This window comes from Danio aesculapii, chromosome 17 (assembly GCF_903798145.1).
Source record: "Danio aesculapii chromosome 17, fDanAes4.1, whole genome shotgun sequence".
NCBI lineage: Eukaryota > Metazoa > Chordata > Actinopteri > Cypriniformes > Danionidae > Danio > Danio aesculapii.
Genome location: NC_079451.1, coordinates 43356597 through 43378506, shown reverse-complemented (window position 1 = coordinate 43378506; position 21910 = coordinate 43356597). Strand labels below are relative to the sequence as shown.

The 21910-nt window shown below is 36.0% G+C and overlaps 1 protein-coding gene across 3 annotated transcripts in view; it reads left to right on the top strand.

Moving 5' to 3' along the window:
• The window catches only part of LOC130244215 (neuronal PAS domain-containing protein 3), a 620066-nt gene that overhangs the window by 402959 nt on the left and 195197 nt on the right, over positions 1 to 21910 (top strand). The gene's annotated exons all lie outside the window — the stretch shown is intronic.

Here is a 21910-nt window from a genome sequence, read left to right as displayed (position 1 = left end):
GGGGCAGAGGAAGGTCATGTTTAATTGAGCTGCCCGTGATCCACAGCACTCCCATTACTGCACCTCCTGTTCCGACTGTTCCTCCTGCCCCTTTTGCAATTCCTTCACCTCCTGATTTCTTGCACCTCCTGCTCTTCCTACACCTTCACCTCCTGCTCCTATTGCATCTCCTGCTTCTCCAACACGTTCTTCACTTCCTGCTCCTTTTGCACCTTCTGCACCTTTTTCATCTCCTGCTCCTCTTGTAACTTCATCTTCTGCTCCTCTTGTACTTTCCACACCACCTGCTCCAGCTTAAACTTCACCCCCTGTGCCTTCTTCACATCTTGCTCATCCTACACCTTCTTTACCTCCAACTCCTCCTGCACCTTCACCTCCTACACCTTCTTCACATCCTGCTCCTCTTGTACCTTTTTTACCTCTTGCTCCTCTTGCATCTCCTGCACCTCTTTAACCTCTTGCTTCTATTGTACTTTCTTCCCCTCCTTCTCCTCTTGTACTTCACATCCTTCTCCTCCTGTACTTTCTTCACCTCGTTCTCTTCTTTTACTTCACCTCCTTCTCTTCTTTTACTTTCTTCACCTCCTTCTCCTCTTGTATTTTCTTTACCCCTGCTCCTCTTGTAATTTTTTCACCTCCTTTTTTTTACTTTCTTCGCCTCCTCTTTTACTTTTTCATCTCCTGCTCCTCTTGTACCTTCACCTTCTGTTCCTCTTGTACTTTCTTCACCTACTTCTCCTCTTGTACCTTTTTCATCGCCTGCTCCTCTTGTACTTTATTCACCGCCTGCTCCTCTTTTACTTCACATCTTGCTTCCATTTTACTTTCTTCACCGCCTCCTTCTCTTTTACTTTCTTCACCTCCTGCTCCTCTTGTACTTTCTTCACCGCCTCCTTCTCTTTCACTTTCTTCACCTCCTTCTCCTCTTGTACTTCTTTCATCTCCTTCTCCTCCTGTACTTTCTTCCTCCTGCTCCTCTTGTACTTTCTTCACCTCCTGCTCCAATTTTACTTTCTTCACCTCCTTCTCCTCTTGTACCTTCTTCACCCCTGTCTCCTTTACTTTATTTGCCTCCTGCTTCTCTTTTACTTTCTTCAACCCTTGCTTCTCGTGTACCTCATTCCCCTCTTTATCCTTCTTCATTATTTGCTCCTTTTACCTTCACCTCCTGCTCTTCTTTTACCTTCTTTACCTCCTGCTCTTCTTTTACTTCACCCCCTGCTCCCCTTTCTTCACATCCTTCTCCTCTTTATTTTCTTCAGCTCCTGCTCCTCTTGTACCTCCTTCACCCCCTTTTACCTTATTTGCCTCCTGCTTCTTTTACTTTTTTCAACTCTTGCTTCTCCTGTACCTTCTTCACCTCCTTCCCCTCTTTTACTTTCTTCACCTTCACCTTCTGCTTTTCTTTTACTTTTTTCACTCCCTGCTCCCCTTTCTTCACATCCTTCTGCTCTTTATTTTCGTCAGCTCCTGCTCTTCTTGTACCTTCTTCACCCTCTTCTCCTCTTTTACTTTCTTCACCTCCTGCTCCACTTTTACTTCACCTCCAACTTCTTTTTTACGTTCTTCATCCCCTGCTCCTCTTGTACTTCCTTTGCCTCCTTCTCCTCTTTTACTTTCTTCGCCTCTTGCTTCTGTTTTACTTTCTTCACCTCCTGTTCCTCTTGTACTTTCTTCACCTCCTGTTCCTCTTGTACTTTCTTCACCACCTCCTTCTCCTCTATTATTTTTTCTCCTGTTCCTCTTGTACTTTCTTCACCTCCTGTTCCTCTTGTACTTTCTTCACCACCTCCTTCTCCTCTATTATTTTCTTCACCTCCTGTTCCTCTTGTACTTTCTTCACCACCTCCTTCTCCTCTATTATTTTCTTCACCTCCTGTTCCTCTTGTACTTTCTTCACCTCCTTCTCTATTATTTTTTTCACCTCCTGTTCCTCTTGTACTTTCTTCACCTCCTGTTGCTCTTGTACTTTCTTCACCACCTCCTTCTCCTCTATTATTTTTTTCACCTCCTGTTCCTCTTGTACTTTCTTCACCTCCTGCTCTTCCTGATTCCCTCCTCTTGTACAAAGTTGTTTATTATTTAAAAATATATATCACATTTATTAATCATTAATAATAATACAAAATAAGAAGAACATCTAACATTTAATCACAACATATAAAATAAGCTAAATGTTACACTGTATATTTACAATATTTTAGTAAACTATCAATGGCGTTACTGAAAATTGCATGTTATTTTGTCTTTTTTTTTAACCACCATGAATTCTTAAAGCACAATTATGTTTTAAAACAGAAAGGACCTTTTACATATTTAGATGGCTTGTGTGTTTTTATCTCTGCTGCTGAATAAGGGCCCACATGCGTCGGCCACACGGGACCGGAAAAACAGTGACTGGCGGAAGCGTTTCCCTGCTACTACAAGGAACGTGACTTAAAAACATCATTAATTCACAACATTTAAATTGATAAGTGCTTGGAGCCAAAGACTACAAGGGCACTTTGAAAAGCAAATAGCGACCCAGTGAAGAAATTGATTTTTTCCTGCTGAAAATGACTGCATGATGCATCATTTGACTGCACTGCGTCCAAGTGCTTGACAGAGATAATCTCAGCAATCCCACAGGTGACCTTATCGTTCTCGGCAGGGCAGGCGGCGTCTTTGTGCATGTCAAGGTTTCCTGGGCGGCGTCCTTTGGGGAACCAAAGTTAGACCTTCTCCATCTTGATGTCAAGCTGGAAACATTATGGAAAAGATGAAGTATCAGCGGTAATCTCAAAGTCAACAAAGGCCATTCATAATTGGATGAGTGGAAAATTAGAGGTGCTGTAGATAGTCTGCATGGCAATTGTCAAACAATAGATGATGCTTTGTGCTAAAGTGACTTGACTGCAAGAGAAGATGGAGAGGAATAGAGAAAGGGAGAGAGTTTGTGAAAGCCTGTAGGAGCTGTGAGTGTTTTAACTGAAGAACAGATGGTTTGGCGGCACATTGTCAAGGTCAGGGAACTTTAGAAGGTGTTTCTTTAGTGTCTTTTGTCTTCATATTAGCACTTTAGACCGTTGGATTCATCTATTAGACAGAACTTGGATATTCTGCATATTTATTAATCATTTAAATTGCTAATTTGTCTTTTATATACACTCTTAGTGTATGCTTACACTTGTAATTTGGTTCTCTTAGTTGTTTTGTGCTCACTCATTGTATGTGTGTACATAAGATGGTATGTTATTTAGAATTTTACAAATTATGAAGAACGTATAATATGTTTAAGGAGTCAAAACAGCATCAGGAACTGCATCACAGTTTCTCAGTGAAAATTATTACTAAATTTTTATTTTCTTTGTGTCATTGGAAAAGTTCACTGATTATATCTGTATCGTGTGTTTTAATTGTAATTTTAATTTTGATCAGCCATATTTGGATCTTTTCACTTTATTGCTCTGACAAGTGCATCATGTTTTATTCAAAGCATGTTAAACATTAAATTAAAACATGTTTAATGAATTGCACACAATTAGCTGCTGTTGTATTTACTATTAAGGTGCATTACCTTCCACTTGTTTTCATTTTCCATTTTAATGGCTGTATATGAAAAATAACCAAATGTAAATTTAATATCAAAGCAAAGCAATGCGTCTGTATTTGTTTATTACCATATGAAACAATTTGATTATATATTCTCTTTAAACAATTTTCAATAATGACACATGAAGTATCGGTCCCGGCTAAATGCTAATAGCACAGTAGGAGCACAAATGATCAATTGTCTGCTGTTTCTTTCCCCACACAGCACAAAAAACACTGCGCTATTCAAATTCATGTTTTAATAATGCAGGTAAACATCTCTAAACCACATCCATGTCCTTGAAAAAGTGTCACACAACTTTGAGCTACTTTTTTTCCTCTCTTGTTCTTCTTATCTATACAAATATACACAACGTTTTGGATGTTGGTACCAATATGTGAGGAACACTCCACTTTTTTTTAAATAGACTCGTTTTATAGTTCCCCTACAGTTTAACAGTTGACTTACTATTTTTAAATTCGTTCAGCCGATCTCTGGGACTGGTACTTTTAGCTTGGCTTAGCATAAATCATTGAATCAGATAAGACCATTAGCATTTCTCTCAAAGAAATGGGTTTCAATAATTTTTCTGTTTAAACCTTGACTCCTCTGCAGTTCCTTCAAGCGCTAATACAGACGGAACATTAACAGTTGCTATTTTCTAGGCCAATATAGCACATAGGAACTATACTCTCATCCTAGCGTAATAATCAAGGAACTTTGCTATGAACTATCATCTAATCTTTGTGTTTCAGTTGAGATTTTGACAAAGCAGTGCATTTCATGGGACTTCAGAGGATCTTTAAGCTTCTTTATATACTGTATAATTTTGTCTAATGTTTGTACCAATACAATGGAAACACTATTGGCCATTTTAAAAAAGAGGAGGAGCTTCTCAATATGCCCTGTCCTTCATGTCTCAGTTGAAATTATTAAAAATTTCATGGCACTTCAGAGGATCTTTAAGCTTCTGTATATATTATTGGGTCTAACGTTGGTACCAATGATTTGGAAAAAAAAACGATTGGCTATTTTTTTTAAAAAAGAGGAGGAGCTACTCAATATGCCCTGCCCTTTTTTCATGTTTCAGTTGAATTTATGACAAAGCTCTGCGGTTCATGGCACTTCAAGGGACCTTTAAGTCTCTGTATATATTATTGGGTCTAAAGTTGGTACCAATATATTGGCAACACTATTGTGTATTTTTTTAAAAAGGAGGAGCTACTCAATAAGCCCCACCCGTTCTTCATGCTTCAGTTGAAATTGACAAAGCTCTGCATTATATGGCACTTCAGAAGATCTTTTAGCTCAGTATATATTATTGGGTCTAAAATTGGTACCAATATTTTGGAAACACTATTGGCTATTTTGAAAAGAGGAGGAGCTACTTTTATGGCCCATTCTTTCTGCATGTCTTGGTTGAAATTATGAAAAAGCTGTGCATTTCAGGGCACTTCGGAGGGTCTTTTAACTTTGTTGTACATAATTTGGTCTAATGTTGGTACTAAAATGTTGGATACCCTATTGGCTATTTCTAAATAGAGGAGGAGCTACTCTATATGCCCCTCCCTTCATGGTTCTGTTGAAATTATGAAAAAGCTGTGCATTTCATGGCATTTCAAAGGATCTTAAAGTTTCTGTATATATTGTTAAGTCTAAAGTTGGTACAAGTATATTGGAAACACTATTGCTATTAAAAAAAAAAGGAGGAGCTATTCGATATGCCCTGCCCTTTCTTCATATTTCAGTTGAAATAATGACAAAGCTCTGCTTTTCATGGCACTTCTGGACTTTAAGTTTCTGTATATATTATTAGGTCTAAACTTGGTACCAATACTTTGGAAACTATTGGCTATTTAAAAAAAAGAGGAGGAGCTACTTTATATGCCCCGCCCTTTCTTCATGTTTCAGTTGAAATGATGACAAAGCTGCATTTTATTGCACTTTAGACAATCTAAGTTTCTGTATGTATAATTTAGTCTGAGTTGGTACCAATATGTTGGAAACACTGGCTATTGAAAAAAAGAAGGAGCTTCTCTATATGCCCCACCCCTTTTCTGCATGTTTCAGTTGATTTTAGATGAAGCGGTGTATTTGATGGAACTTCAGAGGATCTTTAAACTTCTGTGCATATAATTTGGTCTAATGTTGTTATTTTATAACAACATATTTGATATTTACAGTTACTGATATTTGGAAACATTATAGGCTATTATAGAAAAGAGGAGGAGCTATTTATATGCCCCGCCCTTTCTTCATGTTTCTGATGAAATTATGAAAGAGCTGTGCATTTCATGGCACTTCAGAAGATCTTAAAGTTTCTGTATATAATGTTAAGTCTAACTTTAGTACCAATACGTTGAAAACTATTGCCTATTTAAAAAAAGAGGAGGAGCTACTCAAAATCCCCTCCCCTTATTTATGGTTTAGTTCCAAATTATGACAAAGCAGTGCATTTCAGAAGACCTTTAAGCTTATATGTTTATAATTTGGTCTAATGTTAATACCAATATGTTGGAAACACTGGCTATTGAAAAAAAGGGGCTTCTATATATATCCCCCACCCCTTTTCAGTTGAAATCATGACAAAGCTGTGCATTTCATGGTACTTCAGAAGGCTTTTAAACTACTATATTTATAATGTGGTCTAATTTTAGTCCTGTTTTATCCAGAAATGTGTGTGACGTGTGTTAGCATACACCTGTGGGTTAGCATGGCCGCTATCTCTGATCTGTAAAGGGCTCTTTGATAAGCACAATGGGCAGATTTCTGCTCATCTCCAGACTGATACGGCGCCTCTCGTTTCAGATGTCTGGCCAGTGTTATTAATGTCAGCCGGAGGATCTGGATGATAGTATCTCCAGAGTGCTGACACCAGGCTTTCCTGGCCCCCTTTGATCTGAACGCACATCAGGAACAGGAATATCGCAGTGGAAACGCGGATGATGTTTGGCTCACTCACAGACACTGAGGACTTGATTAAGCTGATAATTTATGTTTCAGAAGTGCGAGATTAATCGTAGGGTGTTTTTATCGAATTGAGAGAAAAAAATGAAATGTTTGTTTATGTAAAGGCTGTGGTTTGTAGACGAGATGATTGAGATTATCTTGATTTCTGATTGGGAACATTTACAGGTCACATTGTACTAAAATATTTTTAGTTGTTTTTGCAGTTGTTTTTTCATTACTATGATAAAGTAATGCAATGCATTTTATTATTTAGTATTGCAATGTATTTAATTAACCTAGCATAAAGGGGTAGCTCACCCAAAAATAGACATTTACTCACTATTTACTCTCCCTTAAGTGGTTCCAAGCCTTTATGAGTTTGATGAACACAAGAAAATATTTTAAGGGAATGCCGAAAACCTGTAAATATTGACGTCCATAGTGGAAAAAAACATATGCTATGGAAGTCAGTGGTTACAGGTTTTCAGCTTTCTTCAGAATATCTTTTGTATGTTCAACAGGAGAAACTCATACAGGTTTGAAACAAGGGTGAGTAAATGATTGAATTTTTAATTTTGGGTGAACTACCCCTTTAGTTAATTACTTAATTTTTCAATAATGTGATGTACAGTATTATGGTGACGGGAAAGTGGAGGAAATTTGTCAATACTTTGTCACAATTATTTATATTTCTGTATTTACAATATATAGGCACTTTCAAATACTGTGGATGTTTACAGTATTTGTTTTTACATCTTTTGTGAACTTTTATTATACAAGCATCAATTTATTTAGTCAGTATTTTGTCAGTAAAACATTTTAAATAAAAAAACTGCAGGAAATACAGTAATAAAATATATAGATTATTTTTAAAGCACAAAGTAAAATATTTTAGCATTATCTATAAATAATTAAACATTCAAGATTTTTTTGCATGAAAGGGCAAATGTTTATGAAAGTATATTTTACAAATATGAATTACAGTATAGCATAATATGTATAAGAATAGTAAAAATAATATATTGTATATGTAATAATATATTGACATAAAATATAATTTAAATAAATATAAAAATAAGTAAATTATACAGTAATAAGAAAATGTAGGGTAATCATTATTTGTAAAGAAGATAATTCTTTATGCTTATTTAAGGATAATTTAAAAATATGTATAAAAATAAATAAATAATATTTATTTATTTATTTTATTTGTTTATCAACCAAAAGAATGAACATAAATTATTCATGACGGAGACAATTGCCCCTTTCACACAAACAGACCTTTCCGGAAAATTACCAGCAATGTTCCTTCTTAATGCCAACTGTGGAAAAAAGTATTGATAAAATGATTATGATAAACTGCTGTTTGTTTACGTTCAAGCTCTGCTTCAGTTGCTTGATGCGTGTGCACATGAAGCAGCCGCTTGGAGCTCATTTCTGGGTAATGATGTCAGAATTTACCTTTATTTTGGAATGGATTTGGGAATGGTCTTTTTCGGAACGTCCTCGCCTGTGTAAACGGCGCTTTTTTTTATTTAGCAGTAAAGTCATTCCAGAAATTTTCTGGATACACTCTCAGAAATAAAGGTACATGAGTTGTCACTAGGTGGTACCTTTTCAAAAGGTACACATTTGTACTTATAGTCCATACTGGTACCTCAAATGTATATATTAGTACCTACTAATATAGAAGATAAACACTTTTTAGGTACCAATATGTACCCTTTAGGTATTAATATACCTTTAAGGTACAAATTTGTACCTTTTTAAAAAGGTACCACCCCAGTGACAGTGTATTTACTGGTATCACTGTGTGAAAGGGGCTAATGTTTTTCCAAAAGCTGGATGAGCTGAATGGCAGATAAAACACTTTTTCTGTGTTCCAGTTTTCACAACTCAAACACTTTGTTCTCATTCTTATTAGTCTCAACACTAATCAGGTTTGTCTCCAGCACTAGACCCTCTCACATGTGCTTTTATTGATAAGATTCACCATCATGTCTTGCAAACAGGGTCGAGGAAACGCTACAGTATGTAAAGATTTCCATCGTCAGATATACTGCTGCGTTTTAATTAATGCAGGAATCTCCGACGATATAAAGAGATCAGAGCCATGCTGCTACTGCAGGAAATTGATGCTCTTTTTTTAAAACTGGAGGCCCAGAGAACGAAAGAGAAAAAACAGCTAGAGACTAAATAATTTTGTGGAAAATGTTATTTTTGTTTATCTTTCAGGTTCTCTTTTCTTTAACTTTTAATATATTTTCTTTTAAAAAAAATGTAGATAAATATATAATTAAAAAGCAAAATGATTCATTCAAATTGGATGGATAGATAGATAGAGAAAGAGAGAGAGAGAGAGAGAGAGAGAGAGAGAGAGAGAGAGATACATACATACAGACAGACAGATACATACATACATACCGACAGACAGACAGATACATACATACCGACAGACAGACAGATACATACATACCGACAGACAGATACATACATACAGACAGATACATACATACATACATACATACCTACCCTGCTGAAAAATCCAGCTTAAACCAGCCAAGGCTGGTTGGCTGGTTTTAGCTGGTTGACCAGCCTGGTTTTAGAGGGGTTTTGGTCATTTCCAGGCTGGTTTCCAGCCATTTCCAGCCTGGTCTTAGCTGGTAAGGCTGGAAAATGACCAGCTAAATCCAGCTAAAAACAGCTTGACCAGCCTGGTTTAAGCTGGACATAGCTGGTTTTGGCTGGGCTCCCAGCCTGGGTAGGCTGGTCAAGCTGGTTTGGCTGGAAACCAGCCTGGAAATGGCCAAAACCCCTCTAAAACCAGGCTGGTCAACCAGCTAAAACCAGCCAACCAGCCTAGGCTGGTTTAAGCTGTTTTTTTTTCAGATAGATAGATAGATAGATACATACATACATACATACATACATACATACATACATACATACATACTGTACATACATACTGTACATACATACCATCAATCTGTGTTGGGACAACATGATGGAATTAAGTTAATGTATTTGTTTTTACAAATTTGAGTAGATTATAAATAAAACAATTAAGAAAGAAAGAGAATACATTAATGGCAGTTATTAGCACTTCTCCCTAACTGTAGCTGCAGTAAAAGCACTGTAATGTTGAACTCTCCTGCTTCTCCGCAGTGTAAATCAGCACGGAGACAGAAGTGGGTGTTTGTGGCGTACAGTTAGCCTCTATAAAGAGAAATGCTATTCATTACACATAAGGTGTGCTCTTTTGCTGTGTGGCAGGGCCATAAAGCCGGTAATAACCTTTTTATCAGAAGCCAGGGTGACACCTTAATGTGACACATCCACCCAGATGCTGCAAAAGAGAAAAATGCGTTTGTAATCTCCTCCATGTATTAGAAGCGGGAAAGCCATCATATAAGGATATAACAAGAGCTGATGAGCCCCGGCGACTCATGCCATGAGGAATAATAGATGAGAGCTGACCCTCTCAGAGAGCGGAGCACAAGTGTATACCAGCCATTTTCATCTCTCACTTTACAAAATAAGAGCATCATTGAGCACTGAGAGCAAGAGAACAAGTGCTGGAAGATTTCGAATCAGGCCTGGATGTGTTCTCACTTTGCTCATGAAGGCATTTTAGGCTTTTGGTCAAGGTTTATTGCATCCATAAGACTATATATGGCGCTGAATTTGACCTTTAGAAAGAAACTAAGGCTTTGAGACATGTAAGACTTTTGTATGTAAATGACCTTGTTGTCACACTTTATTTTAAGGGACGTTTCTCACTATTAGCAAACCATTAGCTAAAATTTTTGCCTCAAACTCCAAATTTACTGCTTATTAATATTAGGTACTTGTTTTTAGGAATTGGCTTGGATTAAAGATGTAGAATAATATCATCCAAAATATGTACTTTATAAGTATTTTATTTGTTTTAGGTATTTTGGTTTTTATGTGAATAAATCTTAAATATAATGTATACATTTTATACATTTAATTTTTCTTTGTTAACATTATTTTATTCCAAGCAACAAAAACAAAATAAGTTTAGTTTTTTAGCTTTATAAACTATAATAACCCCAGTAATTCATTAACCAAAGCTCATTGACATGTAAGACTTAAGAGTTATTTAATACATTTCATTATATAAGTATAAATAGTGCATCCGGAAAGTATTGATAGCGCTTCACTTTTTCCACATTTCTTTGTTACAGCCTTATTCCAAAATGGATTAAATTCATTTATTTCATTCAGCATGTCTCTGTACATTGCTGCATTCATCTTTCCTTCTATCCTGACTAGTCTTCCAGTTCCAGCTGCTGAAAAACTTCCCCACAGCATGATGCTGGCACCACCATGCTTCACTTTAGGGATGGTATTGGCCTGGTAATGAGCGGTGCCTGGTTTTCTCCAAATGAACGCCTGGCATTCACTCCAAAGAGTTCAATTTTAGTCTCATCAGATTAGAGAATTTAGTTTCTTATGGTCTGAGAGTCCTTCAGATGCCTTTTGGCAAATTCCAGATGGGGAGTGGCTTCCGTCTGGCCACTCTACCATACAGGTCTGATTGGTGGATTGCTGCACAGGTGGTTGTTCTCCTCTCTCCATAGAAGAACGCTGGAGCTTAGACATAGTGACCATTGGGTTATTGTTCACCTCCTTGACTAAGGCTCTTATCCCCCGATCACTCAGCTTAGATGGCCGAACAGCTCTAGGAAGAGTCCTGATGATTCCAAACATCTTCCACTTACGGATGATGGAGGCCACTGTGCTCATTGTAACTTTTGGAGCAGCAGAAATGTTTCTGTAACCTTCCCCAGCCTTGTGCCTCGACACAACCCTGTCTCAGCGGTCTATAGGCAATTTCTTTGTCTTTAGCCTTGGTTTGTGCTTTGACATGCACTGTCAACCCTGGGACCTTATATAGACAGGTCTATGCCTTTGCAAATCATGTCCAATCAACTGAATTAACCACAGGTGAACTCCAATTAAGCTGCTGAAACATCTCAAGAATGATCAACAGTGGAAACTCAATTTAGAGCTTCACGGAAAAGGTTGTAAATACTTCTGTACATGTGATTTTTCAGCTTTTTTTTTAAATAAATTTGCAACAATTTTAAAAATTATTTTTTCCTATTGTCATTGTGGGATATTGTGTGTATTTTTAGGAAATAAATGAATTGAATCCATTTTGGAATAAGGCTGTAACATAAAAAATGTGGAAAAAGTGAGGTGCTATGAATACTTTCCGGGTGCACTGTATATACTAATACATCTCATCAGTGATCAGTTCTTGTAATATGTAACTTTATCTAGTCTAAAGAAACTTTCCATTTGCTTTTTGTTCAATCTACTTATTTAAAAAGATCTGAAACAATGCAATTTTCAGTTTTTATGTAACAATAAAATTTTTTTATGTTCAATCCACTTAAATTTGTAAAAATTAAAAAGTTAACTTAATTCTTTCATGTTGTCTCAGCACAAATCGATTGTGTGGAATCCAGCATTGTTTTTAAAAGTGTACAGAGGATCATCACTCCTCTAAAACGTCTCGATTTGTCCCCATAAACGCTGCTAATGCAATTATCAGTATTTATGAACACACGCTTGTACAAATGAGAGCTAATTATTGTGACTTAATGATGGCGCTGGGAGCCTCCACCTCCACGGCGCCACAGCCAGCAGATAAGACGGGAAAATTTGCTTAGAGGATTTTCTGCAAATGTCATTGGCACTTTGTGTACAAGCATGATAACTTCATCCATCCATTATCGAGAGCAACACCTGCGATGATGCACGGCGCACTCTCCGGCCCGCGCGATAGATAATTACTAATGAATCAATATGTAGAGTTTGGAGAGGAGGCCGAGTCGCAGGGACCGAGTCGCTGATAACGCGTGCAAATAAACAGCGGCGATGAAGAATGAGCGCAGTCCAGGTTTTGGGGGGGGGGGACCGTCTGATATCTCTGCCCCGTTCTGTCATGAATGCATTAAGAAAGAGGGATGCCGGAGCCCGTATCTGCCAGCAGGCCAGAGGCACGCAAACATACCTTTGCATCCATCAAACAAAAAGCCTGTAAGCTGAACAGGAGACGCGTCATTGGCTGCTCTACAACTGATCGTGGGTCTTGTGAATGCTTGGCAAACAGAATTTTTTTTTCTTGCTCCTTCGGAAAAAAAGAGATAATAAAACTTGGTGAAAAGTTGGTGGTTGTGGCATCTTAAATAAGATTCTAAATGCGACTGAAGGGATTTCTGGAGCCAATCGCAATAAATGAAGAAAAAACGATTCACTGAGACATTGTGATTCTTTCGCTGACTCTAATCTGAATCAAATCTGTATACAAATTATATTGCGATGGTGCTGGCCTGCATTGATGCAATATGGAAGCAGAAAAATAATAAGCATTGATGCATCTGAAGAGGTGGCATGGTGGCTCAGGCCAGTTGGCATTTCTGTATGTCGTTTTAACGATTGAAATGACATCATGCGCTTCTCATCTGGTATGCAAGTGGCTCAGATAGCCATTTATGCTTACCAGGGTTGCATTTATTAGATATAAAATACAGTGAAATTGGTAAGTTTTTAATTATTACAATTTAAAATGCCATTTTATGTTTTAAAGGGGACCTATTATGCCTGTTTTCACAAAATGTAAGTGCGTATGTGAAGTTTCAGCTCAAAATACCTTATAAATAGTTTTTTATAGCTATTTGAATCTACTCTTTTTAGGCTTTGATGCAAATTTTGCCGTTTTGGTGACTGTCGCTTTAAATTTAAATGAGATTGTGCTCTTTTCAAAAGAAGGCGGAGCTACAAATACCTGCGTATCAGCATAGCGGCAGATTTAAAATCAAGACTAATGTTATCTCTGTGAAAAACTGAAAACGTCAAAACAAAGAGGTTTGGAAGTAGCTATGAAGACTACTCTGTTTATTTGTCCTAAAACCAAATATTGATAATGCCTCTAAAGGCAGACGGCTGCTTCTCACTCAGGGCTGTTTATGCTAATGAGGGAGAGATAGTCACTAATGGGTGGGGCTCTCCCCCTCTGATGACACGTACAAAGGGAGAGTGTCAATCAAAGTGTTTCTGCTGACTGTTTTTATCAAGTCTAATTAAAAACATAATTAATAAAGTTTTACCATTAGAAGCTGGCTATATATACACACTGTGTTTAAACCCCTTATAAAAGTGATTTTTGTATAATAGGTCCCATTTAATATATTTTTTAAATATAATTTGTTATATGATGTCAAAACTGAATTTTAATTATCGTTATTCTTCATTTATATATATATATATATTTATACATTTATATTTATATATATATAATTGAATTGTAGCATACTGTACAGTAGTTTATTCATTCATTCATTTTCTTTTTCGGCTTTATTAATCTGGGGTTGCCACAGCGGAATGAACCGCCAACTTATCCACAGTAGTCATAAATAGTAGTTATATCCAAACCATATAAAAGACAATTTAATCAATTTAAGGCATCCTTTCTGTATAAATAGTTTATAAAACAAATCTACACGGTAAAAAGTGATTCGTTGAAAAAGGGTGTCAACTCGTAAAATAAGTAAATCAACTACAGTATTTGCATAATTATAAAAAGTTAAGTCAATTTAACAGTTGTAAGTTAGAACGGAAATGCTTATCAATTCTTGCTGTGAGGTGACAGAGCTACCCACTGCGCCACCCAGAAATGCGTACTTTAAACAAAATCAACTTTTCATTTTTAATGCAATGGGTTTACTTTATTTTTTTTTAGGCAATCCCTTTTTACAGTGTACAGTTAATAACCTCACACTTCACACACTCGAGCGTTGTGTTAGTCGTAAAGATATATCCACTGATCATATGTCAGTAGAATTAATAACATTTGGTTTATTTATTAATTCATTTTTTCTTCGTCTTAGTCCCTTTATTTATCCACAGCGGAATGAACCGCCAACTTATCCAGCAGATGTTTTACACAGAGGATATCCTTCCAGCTGCAACCCAGTACTGATAAACATCCATACACTCTCTATCACAGACATGCACTATGGCCAATTTACTGACCCAGCCTGGACTCAAACCAGCAACCTTCTTGCTGTGAGGCAAGAGTGCTTACCACTGAGCCACCGTGTCACCCACATTTGGATACATCAAATCTAATTCAGTATGTTAAAAATAATACTAAAATACTAAAAATAATAATAAAAATTGTTAAAAATAAAGTTCAAAAGAACACCAGTTGAGAGTTGTAATAATCGCATTAATATTATAAAAACAATAGGAGCTAAATGGTGACGCTGAACTAAAATTGACGCATTATATTTGATCAAAAAACAGCCATGATTTTGACCTCTTCAGCACTTTTAGATCAGCGTGTGATTGCTCGGGACCCGAGTACAGATGGCCGGCATTCACTGCTGTGCGGGTTTGATCTCAAGTCCATTTTTTAAAAAATCTAACACCGGAAGACATGCAAGAGAGCAGCGTGTGTCATGTCTGACTTATCCCTCACCGACAAGAGAATTGAACCTGAAATATTCTGTACAGGAGACTAAAAAGTGAAAAAGAGAGAGAGAAAAGTGGTCTAAGGAGATCTCATTCCCACCTCTATAATGTGGGATAAAGACATGGTTTCACATATGGTGTATTGGTAATGGGGTGACAGGCCACAAATCCTCTCATTTAAGTGCAAATGGCTGTTCTTTTGGGGGAGGCCTAAGCATCTGCCTGCCAATGTCATCCTAACCCTCTCTGGAAATCTTTTTTTGTTTCTGCTATTCCCAGAATTCCATAGGGCACAGAGCCTGATGCACAACCTAGAGGACAATGGAGGAATCATCTTAAAGATGGATGTTAATGGAGGAGGAATGGTGGCGTTGTTTACTTGCAAACAGTTTTAAATTTAGATTTGCTAAAAGAATTGTGCAAATCGGGAAAGAGAGTTAAAACAAAATACAATAAAAAAAGTGTCATTACCGACCATAGCTTTGGGTAGAATCACAACAATACAAACTCTGATTTGAAGCAAATAAGTGTATGAGAATTGGACAAAAATGCATACACTGCAAAACAATATGACATGACAAAAAGTCATGACAACAGTTATTTTTATGTTACATCAATTTATTTGAATAAGTTAAGTTTTTTTCGATGTCACTTTATTTTCTTGGTTTCTTTTGCACGTTTGACTAAGTTACATTGCAACATACCGTTGTTTTATTTTAGTTAAAAGTGACATGTTTTAAAAGAGACAAACAAACAAAGAAAATATATGATTTATTCATTCATTTTCTTTTCAGCTTAGTCCCTTTATTAATTCGGGGTCGCCACAGCGGAATGAACCGCCAATTTATCCAGCACGTTTTTACGCAGCGGATGCCCTTCCAGCCGCAACCCATCTCTGGGAAACATCCACACACACTCATACATGGATGAAAAGATAGAAACAAACAAACAAACAAACATATAAGGAAGGAACGAACGAATGAACAAACGAGCAAGCAAGCACGCGAAAGGAAGGAAGGAACGAAAAAGAGAAAGAAAGAGACGAATGAAACAGACAAACAAACAAGAAAAGAAAGGAACAGACAAACAAAAGACTGACAGACTGACAGACAGACGGAAACAAACAAGGAAGGAACCAACAAACGTAGAAAGGACGGAAGAAAGAACCAAACAAACAAATAAGAAAGAAAGAGAAAGAATGAAGGAAGGAAGGACACAAACAAACAAACCAACAAACAAGGAAGGAAGGAAAGAAAGAAAGAAACAAACAAACAAACAAGGAAGGAAAGGAATAAATGAACAAAGACAGAAAAAAGACAGAAAGAAAGACAGAAACAAACAAACAAATATTTAAGGTAGGAAGAAAGAAAAAGAAAGAGAAAGAAGGAAAGAAAAAGAAGAAACAAACAAACAACCAAAGAAAGAAGAAAGGAAGAAAGGAATGAACGAAAGAAACAAACAAACAAACAAAAACTAAGTAAATAAATAAATAGTTTGGTAATACTGTAATGAGAATTAGTTGATGCAGTTGCAGTGTGACGTATAGTCAATTAAACGTGAAAAGAAACCAAAATAAAGTTATCCCATTATTTTTTTACAGTCACAATTCTCCCCATTACAGTTCAACACAGGTATCAGAAACAAGTCTAACAGTGTATAGTGAGCCAGGGCTAAATATATTATTTTACCTGTGGTGAATATACTTTTATTTATTTAATTTTTTATTTTTTAAAAATGTTTCAGAAACTATGTTTAACAGAGCAAGAACTTTTTCACAGTATTTCCCAGAGTCTTTTTTCTTCTGGAGAAAGTCTCATTTGTTATTTTTGCTAGAATAACAGTAGTTATTAATTAAAAAAAAAAAAACATTTTACGGTCAATATTATTAGCCCCTTAAGCCATAATTTTTTCTGTTTCCAAACCATCATTATACAATGACTTTCCTAATTACCCTAACTTAACCTAATTATCCTAGTTAAGCCTTTAAATGTCACTTTAAGCTGTATAGAAGTGTCATGAAAAATATCTAGTCAAATATTATTTACTGTCATCATGGCAAAGATCAAATAAATCAGTTATTAGAAATGAGTTATTAAAACTATTATGTTTAGAAATATGTTGAAAAAATCTGCTCTCCGGGATATATACAGGGGGGCTAATAATTCAGGAGAGCTATTAATTCTGACTTCAACTGTAAGCTCATCAAAAGTCCCATTAGAAATGCTGTTTTTATACCGCAGTGGAGGCGTGCAGTTGTTTGTGGCTACTGATGTAAAATTGTGTGTTATCTGCTCGCCCCGTTTGCCTCTTTTCTCTCTTCAGCTTTGAAATGCTGTTGGTATCACCCGATCTTCTTTACATTAACACAGCGATGACGGCAGCAGAAGCCCAGACATGCAAACGATGAAACGTTGACAACATTTTCATTAGTAAGATAGAGCTGTTGCATATTGAAGGAGCAGAGATTAACATTCCACCTATTCTGCACGCACAGATTTGACATGCAATAAAAAGATACAGAATGGAGCGGCTTGACAATCTATTTGTAAATGCATTAGACGCTAGATAAATTCGGGGGTTTTCGGAGGAGGACGAATCCCGCGGGATGCTTTGGTGATCAGTGTGGTGACGTCCCAGCTTCAGGCATATAGATTGTGTGGTTTGCTATGAAAATGAGTGGACTATTCTTGGGTATAAGCTGGTACAGGTAGATTCAGAAACAGCGTGACTGTTCGTTTTGATTTGAGAGATATAGGTTTGAATTTATTTATGTCGCAGCTTCTGTTTTGGAGTGTTTGTTCATCTTTTAAGGTAGATTTTTATAGTATTTTCATGGTGAAAAATGCAATTTTATCTTCAATTTTCATTATTGTAATGTAAAAAATTATATATTTAATAATAATGTTTTTTCATTTGTGAATTATTTATTTAAGATTATACTTAATAAATAAATAAATTAATTAATAAAAAAAAAATATATATATATATATATATATATATATATATATATATATAAAATATACAGTATCAGAGTAAAGAAATAAATAGGGCGACATGGTGGCTCAGTGGTTAGCACTGTCACCCCGCAACAAGTCCCGGCTGGGTCAGTTGGCATTTCTGTGTGGAGTTTGCATGTACTCCCCGTGTTGGTATGGGTTTCCTACGGGTGCTTTGTTTTCCCCCACAGTCCAAAGACATGTGCTATAGGTGAATTGAATAAACCAAATTGCATGCAAAGCATATGTTGCATGAATTATTTAAATTAATCTAATAGTATTATGAAGAAATGGATTGGATGGATAAAAATTGTAATTTTAAAAAAATGAAATGTTTTGAAAGAGAAAAAAAGAAAGAAAGAAAGAAAGAAAGAAAGAAAGAAGGAAAGAATGCAATAGCATTTTATATTTGAGTGAAATATAAAATCAGCTGTAGTATTCTGAAATATTTGCTATATATAACAGAAAAGTGGGGGCTCGTCCGGGATACATACTGTAATGATGTCTTGAGATGTACAGTATTTTACATGCATTCATGTTTAATTTTTTTTTCTCTCGCACTCACGAGAGGAATTTGAGATCTCAAAAAGCGTACACAGCGGCCTCTGGTGGATTCGCAAAAACAAAAACTGCAAAAAATGGCATGTACCTGGAATGTATTTGGTGCTCTCTAGAAATGTATATAGGGGTATGTTTTCAGAATGAGCTTGGGTTGAAAATGTAATAAAAAAGGATGTGTTTTAAAGAAAAAGAAAAAAGAAAAGCATATAAACTAATAAACAATAAATAAATAAATAAATAAAAACATTATTTGAAAGAAAGGAAGAACGAATATATTATATAAAGATCCACACAATCAGTGTTTTATCTAAAAGTGTCCGTTTTGAAATATGACTTCTCTCCTGAAGCACTGTCAGTCTGAATCTCCCTGAAGTTCCTCTTTCTGAAGCGCAGCGGTATTAAATCTTCCCCGCGTGTTGAACCGGTGTTCCTCTCAAAGCCACAGGTCATTAATTATGGAGAGATTTGTGTGGATTTGTTTGTAACATCACACAGCATTGATCACTACACACCACCGAGACCCGAAGCGTCTCAGCCTCTCCTACAAAACCCAGTTTGATCCATGAAATTTGTCACTTTAGAGATATTTAGCCCGAGGCTTCTTTTCTCTCCTGCCAATCTGTGTTCCTGGGTGAAGGTGTGAGAAGTAAATATATAAAAATGAGCAGTTTTGGTTGTTAGATTTGGCCTGCACTAATATTAACACTCTTGTCCTGATAAATAAGAGCAAAGAAGGCTATGAAAAATGTTTATTGTTTAACCTTTTGGTGTTTTTGATGAAAATGTTAACACAAATTTTCTCATTGAGAACAAAAAATATGGGTGGCACGGTGGCTCAGTGGTTAGCACTGTAGCCTCATAGCAAGAAAGTTGCTAGTTCGAGCCTCGGCTGGGCCAGTTGGCATTTCTGTGTGGAGTTTGCATGTTCTCCCCGTGTTGGTGTGGGTTTCCTCCAGGTGCTACGGTTTCCCCCACAGTCCAAAGACATGCAGTGTAGGTGAATAGGGTAAGCTAAATTGTCCGTAGTCTATGGTGGCCGGGAAGTGCAAAACAATATTACAAAGTGTGAAAATTTTACGAAGCTCGAGACATTTATATTTTGAAAAACATTTTTACCTATCATAAGACACAATTACATTGGGAAAACAATTTTACCAAGACGAAACATTTACAAAAAAAAAAAGAAGACGCAAAACACTTTTTCCAGTCCCAAAACAAATTTACAATTACAGATTCTTTATGGAAAGGGAAGGTACCACACACCGGAAGTGACGCTGAACGCACCACACACCGGAAAATATCAGCTCATGTGTGACTTTAAAAACACAAGTTAACACGAGTCCAAAGGCACAGGTTAACATGAGTCTACAACTATAAAAATCATGGTTTGATCAACTGAGATAAAACATTGTTTTGTCATTTAGAGGTTTTCTCAGAAAATATCAGCGTGAGAGTATGTAAAAACATGTAACCGCAAGTATAAGGAAACAAGTTAACACGAGTGCACAACCACAGCACGACATACATTGACTGATAAAGAAATCAAAACCGAACTCAACGTGTACTCTGGAAAATCTCATTTAGATAGGTCGATTGATAAGTGTGCTGAATCTTTTGACTTAGGTTCGAATTTTACTTGGGTAAAACAGGTTTTGTGACACATCTTTTTTATAATATAATAAAATATCCAATTATTGTTCTGGTATTTTCATGAACTTGAAGGTACATATCTTTCTATTTTTATATTTAGTTTTAACTTTTTGAACTTTGAACTTATTGAGTCTTCTTTAAAATGAGACCTGTGAAGATTTACAGTAATTTAAATTGAGTTTTGCATCTATGATCAAAAATTGTTTGACAGTTAAAAGGACAGTTCACCCAAAAAATTTATATTTAAAAATGAAATTTTAATAAAACCCTTATATAAAAATTACTCACTATTTACTCACCCTCAAACATTTATGAGTTCCTTAAAGGGATAGTTCACCCAAAAAAAATTGTCATAATGTACTGACTTTAATTTTTAAACCAGTTTGAGTTTCTTTCTTCTGTTGAACACTAAAGAAGATATTTTGAAGAAAGCTGAAACCATCGACTTCCATAGCAAGAAAAGTAAATACTATGGAAGTCAATGGTTCATCCAAAAACGTGTTTCATCCAAAAACAAATTCAAATATCTTCTGTTTTTCATATTTCACAGCCTTCTTTAATATCCAAGGTTGACAATATTAGTGTAGGAGACTGTATCTTTTTGAATCAGGTCATGAATGTTGACTGTTTCTCCAAAGGTCACTTGAATAGGACCTTGAATCACATTGTTTTGTCTTTGAACATTTAAAGAAGATATTTGAAGAAAGTTAAAACCATCGACTTTCATAGCAGGATAAACAAATGCTATGGAGGTCGGTGATTACAGGTTTTCAGCATTCTTCGAAGTATCTTCTTTTGTGTTCAACAGAAGACAGAAACTCAAACTGTTTCAGAAAAAGTAGAGTGTGTAAATGATGACAGAATTTTTACTTTTGAGTGAAAAGTTAAGAAAAAAGACACTACTTTCATTAAAAAACAAATTCAAATGTCTTCAGTTGTTCATATTTTGACCAAAATTAAAACAACACCTTTATTTCACAGCATTCTTTAATAACCAAGGTTGCCAATATTAGCGTAGGACACTGTGTTTGAATTAGTCCGTAAATGCTGACCATTTCTCCAGAGGTCGCAGGAATAAGAGAGGAATAATATTGAGCTGCATCGTTTTGTCTTTTACTCAATTTTTACTGTTGAACACACAAAGATATTTTGAAGAAAGCTACCAACTTCCATAGCAGAAAAAGCAAATATTATGGAGGTCAATGGTTACAGGTTTTTGGTATTCTTCAAAGTATATTCCTTTGTGTTTAACAGAAACTGGTTTAGAAAAAGTAAAGTGTGTAAATGATTACAGAATTTTCCTTTGAGTGAAAAGTAAAGAAAAAAAATACTTTGATTAAAAAACAAATTCAAATGTCTTCAGTTGTTCATATTTTGACCAAAATAAAAACAACAACACCTTTATTTCACAGCGCTCTTAAATAACCAAGGTTGACAATATTAGCGTAGGACACTGAATGTGTTTGAATTAGTCCGTAAATGTTGACCATTTCTCCAAAGGTCACTCGAATAAGACCTTGAACTGCGTTGTTTTGTCTTTTAGTCAAAAATAACATTGTTTTTATACCGCTTTTATAGCTTTACGTTTAATTCCAGCTCTCAAACTAATGGTTTCATTTCCCCAAGAAGAGAGAGCTCCCAAATGTTAAGGTGTGTGTTCAACCTTTTCTTTCAA